Raw genomic sequence first — 19550 nt, 5'->3', positions numbered from 1 at the left:
CACTGAAAACAGTCTGGCCTCGCCATTCTGCCCCCCACACCTTAGATATTTATAGACCTGGATCAGGTCCCCTCTCAGTCTTCTCTTCCCAAGGCTGAACAGACCCAGTTCACTCAGCCTTTCCTCATAGGAGAGATGCTCCAGGCCCTTCACCATCTTTGTGGCCCTCCGCTGGACTCTTTCCAAGAGATCCTTGTCTTTTTTGTACTGGGGAGCCCAGAACTGGACGCAGTACTCCAGATGAGGCCTCACCAGGGCAGAGTAGAGGGGGAGGATCACCTCCCTCGACCTGCTGGACACGCTCTTTTTAATGCACCCCAGTAAGCCATTGGCCTTTTTGGCTACAAGGGCACACTGCTGGCTCATGGCCAACCTGTCATCCACCAGGACACCCAGGTCCCTCTCTGCAGAGCTCCCCTCCAGCAGGTCATCCCCCAACCTGTACCGGTGCATGGAATTATTCCTCCCCAGATGCAAGACTCTACACTTGCTTTTGTTAAACCTCATCCGGTTTTTTTCTGCCCAGCTCTCCAGCCTATCCAGGTCTTGCTGAATGGCAGCACAGCCTTCAGGCGTGTCAGCCAATCCTCCCAACTTCGTATCATCAGCAAACTTGCTGAGGGTGGCCATTATCCCCTCATCAAGGTCATTGATGAAGATGTTGAACAAGACCGGACCCAGCACAGACCCCTGAGGAACACCGCTAGTTACAGGCCTCCAACCGGACTCTGCACCACCAACAACGACCCTCTGCGCTCTGCCAGTCAGCCAGTTCTCAACCCACCTCACTGTCCACTCATCTATCCCACACTTCCTCAGCTTTGTTATAAGGATGTCGTGGGGGACAGTATCAAATGCCTTGCTGAAATCAAGGTAGACTACATCCACTGCTCTCCCCCTGTCCACCCAGCCAGAGACAACATCATAGAAGGCTACCAGGTTGGTCAAGCACGACCTCCCCCTTGTGAACCCGTGCTGACTATTCCTGATAACCTCCTCTTCTTCCAGTTGTCTGGAGATGACATCCAGTACAAGCTGTTCCATCACCTTTCCAGGGACAGAGGTGAGGCTGACTGGCCTGCAAATGCAATCAAGAACTTTCAGTTATACTTCAGATGTGTGCTAATTTGAATTTCTTTGTACTGACAATGAGATTAGTGTAATTGAATCATAGGAAAGTCGTCACCATGATTTCATGGTAGTGAATAAAAGAGGTATCACTGTTTATCTGAATACTGTGTACTAATATTGTTGGATGTTAAAAATGTTTGTTTACACTAAATGCAGCTAAGTTATGAAAAGTAATTAAACCAGACATTTGTTATTAATCCATAATAACATTCACTAGCCATCAGTATATTATCATAAAATGACCATTATCCTTAATTTTATTTAAATAAATTAAGAAATCACAGTCCTGGATCATAAAACTGCCACTATACTGAACAGTGTGAACAGAAAGGTGATTTTTTGCCATTATTTTTATGAAACAAAGCACAGAATTTGAATAGATCAATTATACTTATTCTGTAAGAACTTTTTCATGATTTTATTAAGTGACTGCTCCAGTAATCAGCCAAGTGTAAAATGATTCAATATTTGCAGCATGAAAAAAAGGAATAAATTCTTAATTATTCCAAATATGATTACTGTATCAAGTTTTCTGTTACATGGGACTATCTGTATGTAAAAAACTAAATTAAATGTAAACACTAATTACTCATTGGGAAAAAAAGTAACATATAGAAAATCATATTACAGATTTAATTTAATAGAAATTTTCTATTTAATGAAATAGATCTTGAAAAGGCATAGTAAATTTAAATTGGCAATTTCTAGAAGTCTTGAAAAGAACATTATAAAAGTTTTTGCTGTTGATAAATTTCTCTCACAATTTCCATAGGCTAGCTGGAGATGTTTTTGTTTTCTATTAAAATACTTGAGGTTTTCAATATCCTATAGCAGTGGTTTTGCTTTGTATGTGCAGAGCTAGAATATCTGCAGTATACACTGAAGTTACAAGAGAATATATTGCCTTAAGTTCATAGCCAGAAGTATTTCTTAGGAAATACATGAGCAGAATTACAGCAAACATTTCAGGTAAACCACAGTGGTATAATTTTCTGTCATGGAAATTAACTGGATTCTACTTTGGGTCAGACTTTCTATGAAATTTACTAATATTTTCATCTTAAAATGTTATATTTTTGTCCATTCATATAATTTAAGAGGCTAAATCTTCTTTAGTCATCCAAAAACAAATAACAGCATAGCTACCAGCATTATTAAGCATTATTAAGTATTCATCTAAAATACTGAAGTAGACCCTGACCATGTATGAAACAAGCTTCCAGTGCTTTCTCTTTCGGAAATCTATCAACAAGTCATTTTGGAAAGATGAATAGAAATTAATAGGCACTTTTAGAGACACAAATTTCTAGCTAATGTCCTCTCTTCTTCAAATTTTCTCAGCATTTTCATAAATATTTTAATGTTTCTTTGTGATGATAGACTGCCAGAAGAGAGACAGACAATCTGCTTAGCTTCAAATGTGCTTTTTCTTCTCTCTCTCTCTCTCTCTCTCTTTTGTTTTTAAATAGATACATTTCTATTACATCAGGTAATCTACATAGAGGAATTTTTCCAGCTGCTATAAAGTTGATGGAGGATAAAGCCTATAGAAGTGCCTTTAGAATGACTCAACATGAAGGACAAGTAAACAGATATCAAAACATTACGAGGAAAAACTATTATTAAAATTTATCACTATTTTTCAAAGTAGTAATAACAAATCAGCATTTATAATGCATGTTTTATTAAGGGACAATTTTATACTGTTCTTTCAGCTATATCTGCTATATCTGTTTTTTCCTAACCTTGCAAATTGCTTTACAACAAAACCAAAAGCAAAAACACAAAATTTTATGGGATAATTTTTATTCTGAAAGGATATAGCCAGAGTTCCATCACTAGCCAGTTCAGTACATATATAATATATGAAGAACAGTATCTGAAGAATTGACGGGATATAGTAATAGATGACAATATTCCTATATAGGAGTTTTCAAAAAAAAGCCCAAAAAACATTGTTGATTTTTATGAGCAACCAGTCAGAATTACTTGGATACTCTCCTATCACCTGGGCTCTTTTCTCAGTTATCTTTCTGCCATTGATTATTTTTTGTTAGATATGATCCTGCATTTTTAATTCTGAATAAGCATTTTTTTCATACAGCTATCCATCTGTTCATAACCACTGCTTTAATTTTGAATGTGTGTTACAATTTCTAGCAAGTATTATGATTTTATAAATAGATATTTAGCAGTCTGTATTTAGTCAAAACTTGGTGTAAATATTTTGACAATTGTTTATTTATTATATATACAAATAAAAAAAATAATTGTATGTATAGAGAGATAATAAAATCAAAATAGGCTCAATTCGTAGACACTGCAATGGAATCTCCAAGATTTACCTTAGGGGAAAAAAAATAGAAGTTTATTTCTTCACTGCTTTAGAAGAATATTTTTAGAGTTTTTATTTTTCATTGTGCAAAGATATTTATTAAAGATGTTTTATATCTTGCAGATTCTTTTTCTAGGTAACTCTCTGTTTCTGTGTGCATTCCTGGTTGTCCTGCCATTTTATCAAGGAAATTTCTGAGCATACAAATGAATTTAATACACCAAATAAACTATATTCCATTTAGGCTGCATAGACTGAATAGTGTGAAAATATGGTAATGTCCCAGGAGAGATGACACTTCCTTACATAAACCATACACGCAGATATTTTCCTTAAGAGATTAAGGTTGAAACGATAAGTACAGTTAAGAATATCCTCCTGTATTGTGACCTTTCTCTCTCAGCTTTTTATTTCTTAGAGTAATTTTGCTTTATCAAAAGCAAGGGCATCTTCCTTTCATGATGATAATGAAGGAGGTATATGGGCATTTATGTTTATAATGATAATCTTTTTCAAAATAAAGATCACTTTTTAATGACAGTTCACTGATTTGAAGACTGAAAACAAATGTTTAATATATTTTCCTGTCAAATGCAGGGATAAAAATTTAATGTCATCTTGTATGCTTCCTAAACTTTAACATGTGAGATAGTTTAATTGATCAATACCTGATGTTTCTTAATTTTGAAAATCTTACTAAAATATAAACAATTATTTCATTCTAATAAGTTAATGTCATGACAAATTAGAAACATAAATCGTGATGCTTTTAATTCTTCTTGCACGTATGTATTTTCCTTTGTATACTACTAATGTACTTCCTGACATTGACTGTAGCTACTGAGAAACTAAATATATTCATCCTGTCACCAAAATGCTTTTCAAGTTTGCATGTTGTGAGTTAGCTAGCCAGAAAGTACTTTTTCATTTATTATGCAAATTTGTTTAAAAGGAAATTTTTTTTTGTTTGAAATGATCCTATTAAACAGCAGATGTTTAGATTATAGAAGTGTTACGTGAACTTATACTCAATGACTCCGATGTTTTGAGTTTAGCATACCTTATTGTAATCTTCAGTTGGGATTTCTTGTGAAGCAGAAATGTTTAATGTATAAGACATTTTCAGAAGTTACTTTATTAAAAATTGATTTTATTCAAGTATATATTGTATTTTAAATTCTAGTGAAATCAGATTATTTATTTAGCATGCTTTGCACATGTAGTCTCAGAGCAGCTTCCTTCAAAATCACTTAGAGACCCAAATAATAAAGAAACTTTCTGAATTTACAGTCATTTTTCTTAAGATACAATTGTCCCTGAGCTCACATAACATGAATTTACTCTTAGCTAAATGAGACATTCTTCAGAATATTGTAAATAAATAAATAAAAACAAACTGCCCTAAGTTGCACAAATATTCCTAAATATTCCTTCAACATATAAATTCTTCTTAATATATTAGTTGAACAGTTCTTTCTTGTGGGCTTATCTCTTATCTGTAACTAGATGATGCTTCATAGACAAGAAGTAACATCAGTCACAGTAAGATGGCTAACATACACACTTTCCACTGTTTACTTATTTAAAGCAATGCTTATAAGGCACATGGCATTTTCAGGGGACGTAGGAAAAGATGATTCTAAATACCTGAATTATTCCTAAGCAAACAAGCATATATCAGAACATGGAGATGAAAGTAATAATAATAATAAAAAATCATAAAGTTGACTGTTTTAAGTGAACTTAGCTATAATTCTGTCCCTCATTTCTTTGATGAAATCAGTAAGGTCATAGCATCCTGAAATGATTTTAATATCTGTGGTTTGCTTTTTTTTTTTGCTGTTGTTTGATTGTTTTCTTGGCTTTGGTTGTTTTTTTTTTTTTTTTTCTTTTTTTTTTTTAATGTAAGTTCACATGTAAGTTAGTTCCCATCTGACCATTAAGTATTTGGTTAATCACTTGGCATTATTAATATTCTCCTGAATTAAACCGTATTATGAATTTTGGCATTCTAAGAATAATTATTCTTGGAAAGTAAACCACAGATTGATCTTCGTTCATTCTTTGCATCATCTTTTCATCTTCTGAAAGAAAAAATTGGAGCTTTTCATTTTCATGTTGCTTTTATTTATGTAATGCAAAATGGAATTAAATGCTGATCAGCCTCATGATTTGGGTGTAAATTCTTTCCATTTCTATTGTATCTTATTTGGGAGAAGATGAGAAGGACTGAACTTTGCACTCTAAGAGGTAAAAGTGTATCCAAATCTACTTTTAACTTTTGCTTTATTTGTATTCTTTTGTAAAGTATATGAATTTTCAGAATGCTCAGAGTAATAAAAGTGTACTAAAAATATACTAATTTGTTAACATTTTTACAGAAATAGTTTTTAACTTCTTAGAACTCAGAAAAAATATGTTTCCATTGAAATAGCAGGATAAAGCTTCCATCTCAGAGAGAAATTTCTAAAAAATATGAAATACGTGAAAGCCACATTTACTAACGTGGTAGTTTTGCACTGCTATGTGACCGTACTGCTCTCTCTTGTAATCTTTCTTAAACTGAAAATTGAGAGAAACAATGATTAATAAACTGTAGTGAGTTGAGATAAAAAGGAGGAAATCAATCACCAATTACCTTGACAGACAAAAGACATTCATTGTAAATAAGATTATTGTAATTTACTGACTAACAGATCAGAGCAGTGGAGTTTGTAGTCAGTCCATAATACTTCATCTTTTCTGCTCCTTTGTGATCACTCTCTTCTAGTATGAGAACCTTCCCACAGGATTAAAACCTTCCTGAACTGATCCTATGTGGGTTTCCCACGGACTACTCTACTGCTCCTCAAGGGAAAAAGAAAAGAGAAGAAAAGAGAAGAAAAGAAAAAGAAAAGAAAAAGAAAAGAGAAGAAAAGGAAGAAAAAAAAAAAAAAAAAAAAAAAAAGTGGTGAACTTTCCTTAGCATTTTAGATCCAATAAGCTGCACATTTGAATAATCACCAACTGAAAAAAGTAATTCAAAATTTTCAGATTTTCAGTCCAAACTTAACTACTGGCAATTAATATTTTCTGCTGAAAATTTTGGAATCCCTGTGCAATAGAAACACTGTTGAAAAATGAAAGGGATATATGTATAACCTAAGAAAGTTACTCAGAGTTCAACTAGTAGTCTTTTCCAAGGCTAAGGAGAAATGAAGCAGTATATCCATTGTTCATTTTATTGCTTAGATACTTTTGAGACATTATATGTAAGAAAATTAGGTTTGGGATTGAAAGAGAGCAGAATGAGGAACAGAGTTAAATAAAACTCACAGGCTAAGCTGGATGATCAAAGTAATCTTTTTTTTTTTTTTTATCTGTATCAGTTATGAAGATTAGTCTATAAACATAAGAAGATTAATAGGTCAACTCAGTTGTAGAAATCAGATTTTCCTTTTGAAGATCTATGCAAATATAGAGTTTATGGTATAGAACTGAGAGGGATGATGAACCTATAATTTCTGGCCCACAAACTTTAAGTTTGTTTCTTTGGACTTCCACAGTAATTGAATTATATGTTTTTAAATATATTCTTCAATAGTTATGTTAATTTAACAGTGAAGATATTTATCTACAAATCCGTTAATTGATTTTTTTTCTGATAGGAGTCAGAATGGTTTAAGGCTTTCTTAAATTAGTTACATTCAGAGTTTACTTGTTTGTTTATGGTTAGATAATGCAGATGCAAATGACTGTGCCTTCAACACTGGTAGTTAACTAATAAGCAATGCCTCTAATTAATCTTTTCACAACTAACAGTAAAATAAAAAGGTAGAAGTGTCTGTATCAGCTTACAAATATTAAAATATAGTGTAATGTATTCCTGAAGTTTAGTAGCTCAGCTAGTAGAATTACATGTTTGGTCACAGCGCTACTGTGTAACGTGTTAATTTTGCAGAAATATGTGTTTTTAGATTAATGTGCTGCTATGCAATAAGCAGTAATGTCAGTAGATAGTTTCAGAAATAGTTCAGTTTTTTACTTGTCCAGCAAGTTATGGGTATATTTTTTTTAGTCAATATTTAACAATAAATGAAGGAATTCTCTATGCACACTTCCACTTTTGGAGAAAGTTTTGCTTTTCTTACTTTACATATAAATGTAAATGTTCAACATAGCCTTATCTACAAGGCCCAAGTAGGTCACTCATTAATATAATTTGGAAGTATATATCACATAGGCTTGCACTGACATGGAAGGCAGACCTACTTTCTAAATTATTCTCTGTTATATTCCTTCACATAATGAGAAAGGTAAGGATGTACAGATATGTGAATATATACCTCATTCTGTTCCTTCCTTTGTGCTGTAAAATGAGAAATATTCAGCTGCTTTACATTTATAAGCATAGCTTCCTGGGAGCAGCTCAGGAGTCAGACCATTCAAAGGTTCATTATTATTAAGCAAGCTGCATGTAGCCATCCTCTGGTGCAGTTCATGCTCTGTGAGCATAAATTTAGGCCATTTAATGAATTTCAGTCCCAGCATCTGGGGACATTCCTGAATAAAAGAAATTACTAATGTCAGCATTGCTTTAAGAATCATCTATACACTTCTGGCTGGGTTCCTTGTATAGCAATGGCCATCCTCTTTGCCACTTTAAAAGATACTCATATACATAATGTGTATATATATACATATATATATATATATATATAAATTCTTGTTCAGCTTCACTTCTAAATAGTTTGTGTAAATCTGGAAACGTTATTATCTTCTCTTTGCAAGGCTTGTGCAATGTAAGTGCAAAAAAAAAAAAAAAATTAAACAGGAGGAAAACCCTACTATTTGCATAATAAAGGTGGAGTAGTATGGCCTCCTTGAGAGACAAAGTGAAGACCCTAATTGATTAATGAACTGTATGATAAGATTTACTAATGTAAAAGAAATAGCTAAGAAAGAATCATTTCAGTCTCTGAAGTTTTGCTTTAGGGAGTCTTACCTTTCCTCTTTTATCTAGCTCTGAGTTTCAGTCAGTATCCCTGCTGAGGCTTTCCTTTATAATTCAGTCTAAAACCTGCCTATATGATGAAGTTAGGGAGCTGCATGTTGCTGCTGATTCAAGCTAAATAGTCAAGTTTCAACATTCCCAGCATGTTTTTAACACGGTGTATATTTGTGCTGGGTTCAGTGGCTCAGTCATAATGGGTTATTATACCATCTGAGGGAGCATAGGTGGCACCGTTATGTTCCTGAGTTCTGTCTGGATTAGTAAATTAGACAGAAATATGTTTAATTCCTGAGCGTTTGTACTCATTTTTTATGTGCTACTGAATGACCACAACAGTCCTTGACACTTAGGGCTTCAGAACTATTAAAGCTAACACTTCCCCAGGTACTTCTCAGACATAGCTCAGAACTTTGAATAGCCAAATTAATATCCCTGCTTTTTCTGGAAGCTGAGAAAGTTTGTTAGCACATATCTCACTGGTCTGAATCCACTGACATTTGTGACTGGAAATGTGCCTTAGCATGTTTAATTTAGCAGTACTGGTGTCATCTAGAGCCTGTGAGCTGTGTATCCATGTTAAAAAAGATGTTTTCTTCTTTGCTAATATGCATAGAAGACAGTATGAACTGCCTTTCATTCTATTCCCATTTAATGTTTCCTTTTATATTTTGAATATAGTCTTTTGAGCCTAAGCACAAAATAGAATTATGAAAGATATTTCTGTAAATATTTTAAAATATTATAATACAATATACACATAATTTATGTCTTCTGAACAACTGAATTAAATGTAGAAATAGGAAAAGACTTGCAATGTACATATGATTAAGGATTTTTTCCAACTTTTCAAATGTTATTTAATGGAAAAAATGCAATAAGGTCTTGCTTCAGGCAAAAAGAGAAGAAGAAAGAGCTTAGCTGTCTAATCAGAAACTGAATGGTCTGTTAGAATTGAATTGGGAATGTATTCTAGAGAGTTGCCGTGGCTGAGATAGTGGGAAACATCATCCAATGGACATTAACTTTTAACATTGAACCTCCCTGAAGTGAGCTTCAAAAAAAGCATATGTGGTGTTTTTAAGAAGAAAAGTATAAGAGAGAGATAGGAAAAGATCAAAGCTTCCAAATCCATAAATTTTAAATGAATTATAAAACATTGGTTTTGACTTTACGAACCCAATAATCATTAGTTTAGTTTTACTTCAAAGGAAAATAAGTATTTCTTAGCAATGAACATTGACGATCAAATGAATATCCCAAACTGATTCAAAATTAGTTCAAATTCTGCGAGGTCATAGATGATGAACAAAGATATTTTGACTGGCTTCGCAGTCAAAGAAGCCAAGAAGACTTCCCCCTAAATAAAGTGTTATAGTGAGCTTTGAGACTAATTATAGAAACTGTGTAAAAGAATCAGAACTTTGAATGAAATTCAGTTGCACGCTCTGTAACACTGAAATAGATTACCAGAGTAAGAGATTATGATCTTGAAAAGCAAATGAAAAAAGATGGATGTCCCTCTGACATAGGCAGAGTGAGGCAGGAAAAGATTTTCTTTCGGTGCGCTTTTCTGATATTTCCCACCACCTCAAGAAATAAGGAAGTAGATAAGACAGTCAAATAATGTTCCCACTTACTTGCTCCGTGCAGATGGATCACACTTCCAATTTACAGAAATGACTAGAAAGAGATTGTTCAACTTCTTTATTTGTTTGTCTGGTTTTTGTTTGGTTGTTGTTTTTATTTGTATTTTTCATTTGAGGCCCTCTCCCAAACTCTCCAACAATAAATCAACAGGGATAGCAGTGTCTGGAATCCAGAGATTCTGTATTCCAAGCCACAGTCTTAGACAGAAAAGAATAGATGATCACTGATTCAAGAAAATTATTCATGTCAATGAGTGTTAGTATGCATGTATTCATAGATAGTTTCTAATATATTTTTCATGCCCTGACTGCGTCTAGGAAAAGGTAATAAATGTATAAATTAAATATTTTTAAGAAGTCTTGATTGTTCTTTTATTTTGCTTTTAGCCTTACCTTTGCAAGAATTATTCTGCATGTTAATGCAATGTTAATTTCAAAATACTGAAATTAGTGGAAATCTGATGAAATGCCCAAGCTTTCTTAGAATCATAGAATCATAGAATCATAGAATCATCTTATCTGCTTACACTGGAGTTTGTAGGGTCACAGTGGTGTAAGCATCATGGGAATGTTGCTCAGGCTGAGAATTTGAAACATCAGTTTTCTGCCTCCTCCTATCCTATTCCAGATTAAAAGTGCCCCCAGAAAGACATGTTACTATAGCTGTAAAGAAATTTATTCACAGCCATACGTGACATGGAGACCTAATAAAATAAAAGCTAGCATTAATGTAGGACAGAAATAAATAAGACATTTAAAGGCCTACAATTCATGTTTGTTAAGTTCCTTTCTGTGTAATACTTTTATTCTTGTGCTGACTTATTCCAAGTAATTGCTGTTTCTTGTTCCATTAATCAATTCCAATTGGTATAAAACAAACATCTTCCAGACAAAATAGTAGAAACAATTTTAAGTGAGTATCTAACAAGAATGTTCAGTTATTTTTCTAGAACAATGATTATTCAGGCATTATATATACTTTCACTTTTGCATAGTCCTGAAGTGGTCAGGCAGTAGGACTATGTGATCTTTGTAGGTTCTTTCCAACAGAACTGTTCATCCTTTCCATTCCATTCCATTCCATTCCATTCCATCCCATTCCATTCCATTCCATTTTGCTCTGAAAGGCTTTTTCAGATTGGAGAAGAGAAGGCTTCAGGGAGATATCATTGAGGCCTCTGACTACTTACAGGGATCTTAAAAGAAAAGATGGAAAACAACTTTACACAGGCCATAGTAATAGGACAAGGGTAATAGTTTAAAACTGAAAGAGAGGAAATTTAGATCACATGCTAGGAATAAATTCTTTACTCAGAACATAGTAAGGCACTGGCACAGGTTGCCCAGAGAAGCTGTGGATGCCCCATCCCTGGAAGTGTTTAAGGCCAGGTTGGATGGAACCTTAGGCAATCTGATCTAGTGGGTAGCAACCCTGTCCACAGCAGGGATCTGGAAGTAAACGATCTTAAATGTCCTTTCCAATCCAAGCCATTTTGTTATTCTATGATTCTATGTTTCTATGGTTCTGTGATTCTTTGATAATATGATTTATAATTTTATAATTCCATCATTCTATTCTTAGATCAAACATAATATTTTTCAATCTATTACATTCACATATAATAAATTCATGTGTGACCAATGCTTCTGAATTGATGCTTCTGGAATTTAAGATAAGAAATGTTTTCAGAAGTTTTGTTGCTGTTCTGAAATAAGATATTTATTTTCAAAAGGAAGATTGCCATTGAAGAGGGCACATACCTATACTGCATTATTTAAAAAACAAAAACAAACAAACAAACAAAAACCCATACAATAAATACCAAAGGGAAAAGATTCAATAATACCTGGATGTTTGCAGTGCCTGTATTAAAACCATTGCCAAACTGTGTCTCCAGCAACTGCCAGAAGCTTATCTTCTAAGCATATCTGTTGACATTTGGTCGTATGTAAAAATCTGAATTCAGTATTTGTACTATGATAACAACTTATAGTTAATAGTCAACTCTATGAAAATAGAAAATAATCAAATCTCTTTTCTCGTGGTTTTTGTCTGAAGAGTTGAACATACTGCATAACCAAATTAGTCACTAGAGTACTGAACATGCGTAGCTAAATTCCTCTAGTTAAGGAAACTGCTTAATCATAAATAAAAATCTAGAAGTTGTAGAACTTATAGCTCAAACTCACCAGTTCAGGAAACAGCCATTCTTTAGATGCCTATCTAGTATGTAAGCCAAAATGATTCCACTCCCCTTATCTTCAAATCCACCTGCAATATTTGCAGGGAGGCTGCCTGCTGATCTTAGAAATAATGTTTTAGTAAGACTAAAATCTTGGAAAATGTGCCCAGTGATTAGGAATAAACCAGAAGGATTCTGAGAATACCTGTGGGTTAAGTAAGCCAATGCCAGGAAACTTAGAAACCATGAGGGAACAGTAAAGATCTGGATCTACTTTCATGAGATTTAAAACAATTACAAGATTTAAAAAAATTACAAGATTAGTCTGTGGGGATAATAAAAAAATAAAAATTCAAAGATTAAAAAGTCAGGTAATCCATGCTGCTGTTAAAGGCCTGTAGCAAGTAGGAGTGAAATTCAAGCATATCAGTGAGAAGAAAGTAAATGAAGAAGACAATAAAATGACTATTTGAATAGTCAAGATGAATGGATGAAGATACATCATGCATCTAATTTCTAGCGAAGATTAGTCTGCCAAGACATTGTTTCATCTCCCATTTGACTGACTGAAGTCATTTGTGTAGGTGTGTAAATAAAATTTGGAAACTGCTATGTTAAGATAGAATTAGAAATGCTAAATTCATGCTATACTTTCTACTGTTTTTTGTTTTTTTTTTCTGCCAAGAGGGCGTAAGCTCTCACTACTGTGCTCTTAGAAAATATCTTTTAAGATATCTTTTTTAACTTATTTTAATTCCACTTAACTCTGCAAAATTAATTTGCTGCTCTATACAGTGGAGAATTATAGTGGGAGCTATTGAGAATAGGTGAACGGTTGGACTGGATGATCTTGAAGGTCTTTTCCAACCTTGGTGATTCTATGATTCTATGATTCTATGAAATCTTGGGCCTCTGTCATCAAATCCTGTTATGGTTATCAATGACTCCTTCCCTTTTCATGTCCCTGAAATTCATTGAAAAGAAATCTTGAATGTTTAGGAAAATACTATACCCTTATATCATATTTAGGATACCAACAAATTGTATATTCAGGCATGAGGGCTGTGCAGTGTATCATTCATCATTCTGATTCAAGAATATGAACAAAGTGATCTTTCTCTTATGGACAAACAGATAAAAGTGTGTTGGAGAAGACAGGAGTGCACATAATGAGATAATATGCCACTGTTGAACTTTTGCTTCTAAATTCATTATAGGAAACTGTGAGTTTAGTGTTTCTAGATAAATAAAAATACGGTTTACAGAATTAATCCATCAAATTGCCTATCTATAATACAATATAATCAATCTATAATACAATATAATATTTATAATCCAATGATAAAACTCACAGCTTTTCTTTTTTTGCGGTCATGGGTCAATTCTAAACCATACCTTAAGAATAAAAATACTAGTCAAACCGTAATATACAGGTAAAAAGTTATACACAGCCTTTCACTGTTGTCTTCCATTTCTCATAGGTATTCTTGTAAAGAATATGTTAAAATTATTGAAAAAATCTTCATTATAAAAAGATATTGCCATTTCATAATATCTGGCAATGAAGTAAATGATAAAAAATTGAAATGCCAAAATGATAATCTAACTTCTCACAATTAAATTAAAATCACATATCTGATTTGTCTTAATCCTTCAGCATTACTTCATGCCTGGACATTACATGAAGTAGTAAAGCTTTTGAAAGGCAAAACCAATTGCCAGTGATCTTTTCCCTTCGTTTTAGTTGTGCATATTTATTTCAGTCATGCTGGTATCTTGGCATGGGAGGTCATACTGAAAGCATTAATTCAGTGCTCTAATAAACAGATTGACTACTTTGGATAAATGTCAGATTCAGAGCAACAATGCAGAAATCAAATCTGTTTAAATGACCAATGTTTCAAGCAAAAAGGTAAAAATTTTCCCAATTGAATAGTCTTGACCTTGAAAGATGTCTGGTCACCTTTATAGATAAAACTATAAAATTATATCCTTCTGTATGTATTTATTACTCTTGAAATAAGTATTTCTATTTAAAGTCTCACTAACTGGAGTACTTAATGTTATTTGCATAGTGCTGTCTCTTAAAATATAGATTAGAACATCTATAATTTATATAGTTTAGAAAAAATCGTTAACACTTTTGTATCTATCTCAGTACATAATTGTTAAGGTTTGCTAAATAAAAGTCTCTTCCCTAACACTTGACAGTGTTAAAAAGAGCCTGCCTTATCTTAATTGCAGATGAATTTTACATTGATTAGATTCCACCTCCGCTTCCTCTTTTCCAGTCTCTCCTCAGAGGAGAGATAATTCATTCCCCTCATTGGACGTTCTCCCTTACATCCATGTTTCTCTTCATCATGATTTTGGCTGGAATAGAGTTAATTCTCTTCACTGTAGCTGGTGTTTTTAATTTATGATGAAAATACTGTTCACAACAATGTGTTAGCTGTTGCTGAGCAGTGCTTACTTGGAGTCAAGGTCTTTTCTGCTTCTCTTGCTGCTCTGCCAGTGAGTTGGCTGGAGCTGCCTAAGCAATTAGGTTGACACAAACCAGGATAGATGATCCCAACTAGCCACAAGGATATTCCTCATCATATGATGTTATCCTCAGTGCTAAAAGCTGGGGGGAGGGAAAGGAGGAAGGATATGTGTTCATAGGTACAGTTTTTGTCATCCCAATGAATGGGATGAATGAATTCCTTGTTTCATGTTGCTTCTATGTATAATTCCTAGGAAGAGTGACTGAGTAGCTGTGTAGTGGTTAGCTGCCTGCCAGTGGTTAAACTGCAACATCTAACATATATTAGAATGTTGAAATTCCCTGTGAGGGCCATAGTCTCTGAATTTGAAGGTGTTCCCACATCTGTATGTCAATATTATTTTTTGAAGTTAGTGAACTAAATTCTTCTAGCTAAAGCATATATATATATATATTTAGTTATCATGTGATCAGAAGTTTGTATTGTGTTGTTTTCATTTGTTTCATTTAAGGAAATAATAAAAAAATCTCACATCAACAACCTGACAACCAAAACACAGTATTATTCCTAACAATCAAGATGAGAGGAAATGAAACTCTTTATGTCCTATTCTGTCACTGACAAAAACAATTTAAAAAACTTACATCAAATATACTTGATATATCTAATTTATATGTTAATAAATTTTAAAACACTGAATATTTTAAAATCAAGACAAAGTGACTGTAAATTCATGTACATGTTAAAGGAACATTCATCATTTTATTACAACCTCTGTATTGCTCTGTAGTGTGATACTCCATTTAAATTATATGCTAAATATATATATTTGAATTCCCTCAATTAAGAGATATAGCAGTTTATCTTGAGACAAAGTGAGCAAAATTGTCAAGGCATCATGGAAATGACTCACGTTTATCTCATTACAGCAAAAAGCAATACTTTTTTTTATTGCCATTTGTTAATACTTCTAATTGCCTCTGCTTTTAGGCTTCCAATCCAATGATTTAGAAAAACATAAAATAATAAAAAAGGATTTGGTACTGATATTCAGAACACAGAATGAATTCACAATTTGCTGCAAAGTAATTAAAAAAGCAGCTATCTTTCTATGAAGACACATTTTACAAATGCTAAAAACAGATATTTGAATGAAAAGCGTAAATATATCTTGATATTTACATAAATATCCCTCTCAGAAATGGCTTAAGCATGAAACATTTCTGCTCATGTTTTAAATTAATATCTCCTAAACCTAAACCTGAGATGCTGTTATCAAAGAGGCAGGCATGGAAGAGCTATGAAAATGTAGTTCCTACTTTATCTTTCAGGTTGTTGAATAAAGAACATGAGATAGAAAAATTATGTTATTTCTAAGTGAACATATCTTTTGAAAAAAGAATCATTTCCAGGCACTTGTATGATAATAGAGTTTTATTTGGCTACAACTATTTTACTAAAATGCATCGATTGCATGGGTTAGTTCCATCCTACTGTAAGTAGTTTTGGTGCTGCGGAGAAGACTAGTCACATCATATCACACAGCACAACAGCAGAAGTTGTCTTTGGGCTATAAACATACATATATATGTATATAAATATATATTTATATATATATATAAACAGTCTAAAATGTTTGAAAGGTCGATGCTTGATAACTGCATTTGGTAGAGAACTCAAAGCCTAATGAGTTGTGTTAGAACACATCTTTTAAAAAGAATGAATATCCAAATTTGATGAAGCCACAGTCATATTAGTATTCCCAGCATCACCAAATCACAAGTTTTATGTTGAAATGACTTGGTTAGTACATACAATTCCCTAAGATCCTCCTTGTGTCTAGGAGTAACATTTTCTTCGCTGTATGGGGAGACTTATGTCTTATGACTGTTTCTTAGCCTTGGTTTATAGATACATACATGTAGATTTCCCTGATCTTCAGAGGCTAATCGTAAAAAAAAAAAAAAAAAAAAAAAAGAAAAAAAAAGAGATCAGATACTAGTTTGAGATTATGCAAGTAATTACAAAAGACATCTGCTTCCACTACTAGTTTCCATAAATCTAAGCCCATAATCAAGCATATACTAATATAAAAAAGTCAAGTGTCAATCTGAATTTCAAATTCATTTGCATTTGTATTACATCTCTTCCAACAAACCCTCAATATTGTGGATTTTAAATTAGAAGGTTTCCTTCACATTTTGTCTGCTACACACTTTTTTTGCTTAATCTCTAAAGATTTTCTGAACTGCGCTTCTTCTATCTGAATACCTATTTGTATTTTATTGCAAAAAAAAAAAAAAAAAGAATAAGAAGGATAGTATCTTTATGCTGGAATGAATGATCTGAATGAGGCAGCACAAGAAGTAACACAGTACAGAGTTGAAGAAAGGAAGCAAGTTAATATAAATAAAAGAAGGATTATGCTTCACTCATACTTTCTCCGTTGTTATAAAATTTATAGCTACGTTGATGAATTTAGATGGCTTTATGTACTACATAATAACAGATCTATTCTTTTTCAGGTGTCTTCCTGTTGTTGCATTTGTTTTTGTTTTTCCTCTTTTAAATGGAGCATTTTTCCATTGAAAAACTCTGTTCTTGGAAAATAATAAAAGTATTTTGCTAACACAGAACAGGCTTACTGTTCCTGCTTCTCCACACTGATGGTGGAGGAGCTGATGGCAAAGTATATGTTACTTCACTTTTTTCTTACCAACAAAGAAGGGCTGGTCAGGGATGTGAATGTTGGGGGCAGCTTAGGATGCAGTGATCATAGCATGATGGAGTTCAAGATCTTATGTGAAAGAAGCATGGCAATAAATATGATTGCAACCCTGGATTTCCAGAGAGCCAAGTTTGACCTCTACAAAACCCTACTTGGACATTTTCCATGGGCTAGAGCTCTAGAAGGTAAGGGGGCCCATGAGAATTAGTTGTCACTTAAATGCCTCTTCTGAGCTCAAGATCAGTGCATCCCTAAAAGTAAGAAATAGGGGACAGGTGGCCTGTGTGGATGAGCAAGGAGCTCATGGATAAACAAGGAGGGAAGAAGAAGGTCCATGAAATGTGGAAAAAGCCTGACTGGTTGAATTTCTAGATTACAAAAATCTGTATTCTCCCATGAATTTGAATTAGGATTGAATTAGATTAGCAGCAGATGTTTACTAAATGCAGTGTTAGCACAGTAGGTTAGAATTGCAAGCTATGGAATGCTGATTTTTGGGGGGAAATAATTGGTGGCAGCTAAGCCACCTATTTCAAAGACTATGTCTTTGGAACATTTAACTTTAAAAATACAGGAATTTGTAAAGCATCTTTTTCAATATGATCACAGAGCAAGTAATAGGAGAAATACTGCTAAGTACTTCTGTTCCCATTTCCTTTGATTTACTCATTAAATCGTGAAGAAAACTGCTAAGGCAAAATGCAGCATACCTAAATGATTTTCTTGGCTTCTTTTCATCCTAAAATTTCAAATGCTCACCACACTTTAGTTAATGAAGCATATATGACTGACTGCAGTAGTTACTTGGAAAGACATTGCTGTTGAACCATATTTAATCAGAGTACTTCCAGAAATCAGGTACAGTATCTGCATATCAGAGTAAAATGAATAAAGAACCTGATTAGAAAATCAAAAGGACAAATTTGGGTTTTATTTGATGACAGGCATTGCTCTCAGACATTCTACACACAGATTAATAAGTAAAATGTTGGCAGAAAAGGATGGATCTTGGCAACATTGTTTGATGGACACTTAACACTAAACCATAAAGTCATGCTTCCCTGAGGAGCAGCCCTAGAAGTAAGAATAGAGAATATTGTAAACAATTGAACAGATATGTCAAAAAAACCATATACGAATGTCATGGTTTTATGTTTTTTGGTTTTCAGTATTCCTCATCATAACATCATGTAGTTATGCACTGGGAGTTAAAGTGTTAATGTTCCAATTCCAGGTACCTATCCCTATATATTACAGAAGTCATGGGATCTGGCCCTTCCGGGTAGGGGGCGCTCTCTTACTGCCTTGCAGTGGGTGCTGGAGGGTGCTTTCCTTGCCGTTCCAAGCTCTTCAGGTTTGATTCAGTCTCAGGAACTCTCTCTCTCCTATCTTATTTGATTTATTAGTCTCAATTTCAATTAGATTGTATTATATTGTGTTATCTTGCATTTCGATATCATAGTTAGTAAAATAAGTTTTCCTCCATAGATTGTTGCTGCTTTTTTTTCCTTCCTTCTTTCCTTCCCATTTTGTGGGGCCAGGGGGGTGGGGGAGGGGGGGGAGGCAGGGGCCTACTGCTCCCCTGTTGTGGGCATAGATTGATCTAGTTAACTCTGTGACAGTGAAAAACAGATATTTGTCTACATAAATATACACATGCACACTCACAATGTGTCCTGTGCAAAAAAAAGAAGTACATTGTGCATGTTTCAGAGATGGGAAAATTAAGCAGTGGCAAGTGGTGTTTACTGTTCTTAGAAATTGCTATCAGTAGATAAATATACTAGATAAATAGATAAATTATTAATTTCAGTGCTATGGATAAATATACGTATTCCCATGGAGGTATTGATAAACACCTTAATCTCTGGAATTTTCTATATTATCTGATTCCAGCAAGGTATTTATTTCATTTTTTGTCAATTGTTGATATAGTAATGAGTGTTAGTAAGAATTACGAATCCATCTGGCTTTGGTATTATCTTTCTAGATATTTCTTGTGTCAGTAACTCTGTTCATAACTTTCTATGGTTGCTCTCTGGTTTTTA

The sequence above is a fragment of the Tetrao urogallus genome (genome assembly GCF_951394365.1).
Source record: "Tetrao urogallus genome assembly, chromosome: 3".
NCBI lineage: Eukaryota > Metazoa > Chordata > Aves > Galliformes > Phasianidae > Tetrao > Tetrao urogallus.
This window is presented reverse-complemented; position numbering follows the sequence as displayed.